The sequence below is a fragment of the Gambusia affinis genome, linkage group LG23 (genome assembly GCF_019740435.1).
Source record: "Gambusia affinis linkage group LG23, SWU_Gaff_1.0, whole genome shotgun sequence".
Taxonomy (NCBI): domain Eukaryota; kingdom Metazoa; phylum Chordata; class Actinopteri; order Cyprinodontiformes; family Poeciliidae; genus Gambusia; species Gambusia affinis.
The window spans coordinates 3014991-3016572 of record NC_057890.1 but is presented as its reverse complement, the minus strand read 5'-3'; the positions used below and the strand labels follow the sequence as shown (position 1 = coordinate 3016572).

The 1582-nt window shown below is 37.0% G+C and overlaps 1 long non-coding RNA gene across 1 annotated transcript; it reads left to right on the top strand.

Moving 5' to 3' along the window:
• The first annotated feature begins 565 nt into the window (after positions 1-565).
• Positions 566-1268, top strand: LOC122826260. Its single transcript, XR_006369757.1, has 3 exons — positions 566-593; positions 662-770; positions 1224-1268. It is a non-coding gene; the product is annotated as an uncharacterized LOC122826260 (long non-coding RNA).
• The last annotated feature ends 314 nt before the right edge of the window (positions 1269-1582 follow it).

The window sequence follows — 1582 nt, the reverse complement described above, 5'->3', positions numbered from 1 at the left end:
CTTGGGCAATATCGGGCTGTTCAAAAGGTAATTATTCACTGTTAAATCATCTTAAGAGAATGAATGCAGATTAATCTTATTATTTGCAATTTCAAAAGATGGTTTTACCTGAAGCCTCCATTTGGATGTGCCCTGTAAATGTTGGAGGTCACTGGCTTTTGGTGGTATGTAAAATTTATTTATTTAACTTTATTTACACATGAATATGTCTATATGTCACAATCGGATGTTCCCTGGGCAGCATGGGAGGGTGACAGAGGTTGTCTGTCTGTCTGTCTGTCTTATCTATCTTCCAAACATTCCAACAGATTGTCGTGATGAATCACCAAGAGCTAGTAGTTATAGACCCTATGGGGAACGAAACAATGTATGACAGAAAGCTTCTCCGTATCTGGAGGTGATCTGATTCATGTCTTTATCATTCAGTCATTATGTATTTTGTTATTGTTACAATGTCCTATAATTAAATATTTCTGCAAATGCACAGAAACTTCCTAAAAGCAAAAGGTGCTGGCCGGAGAAGCTGGAGTGTCCGCCATATGACGCATATGCTGCAGAAGGACTCCAGCAGTTGTGGGGTCTTGGTTTTGAAGGTACAAAGAACAGATGGAATGTTTTGAAATCCATGGAATTATTACATTAAAATGCATAATTTTTTCAGTTTGCAGAAACATATGTTCAAATGGGAGGGCTGCAGGCAGTGCAAACAGGACCCAAAGACATATCCCAAGCCAGACTGCACATCGCTACCACACTGTATCAACATCGAGGTGAAAGAACAATTACAAAGAAGTCTTGTTTTCCAGTTTGCTGGCTGAATGTTCGAGATTTATAGCTTTGGACAGCTATGATTCTAAGAAGTTTTGGTCAGAACACATGAAATTTTATTAATGTTGGGTATTAAGAACCAGTTCCACTGTTCTGGGAACTGTGGAAGTCTGTGTGAAACCTGTTGATCTGTTTTGTTAATATTCTAACAATCAAAAACACAAGATGGCTTAGGAGCATATCACGAATTTTTCATTCCAAACAGAACAAATTTTCCTTTAGGCTATACCGAACAGTCCAAAGCATTAAAAAAATCCAAAGATATATGACATACTAAATTGCAGTATTTTCTGTTATGTACTAGTATAACATGATGGCTTGTCAACAGAATATAAAGAGGTAGTACTTGACTATTTTTGGTAAAGTACACTCTAAATGCCTTTATTTGTTCCCAGACAAGGTGGAAGAGTACTGTGTGGAATGCAATATGCTTCACTGTAATGCTTCAGAGAACATCATTGACATGGTAAACAACTAAACTGTACAACTTAACGCTTCAAACACATTACACTTGCTAACTCATAACTGTTTTCTTTTTCTGTCCACTTCACAGATACAGTGTGACTGCTGCTCAAGGTGGACACACAAAGAATGTGCCACAGACATGGGTGACATGTTCAAATGTAAAAAGTGTAACTTAAATTAAACAGTTTTACCCCACCAGTGACAGTGTGGATTATTAAAAATACAGAAGTAAAATGTTCTACAGTAAATATAGTACATCATACAACTGATGTCATTGGTATTAATCAGG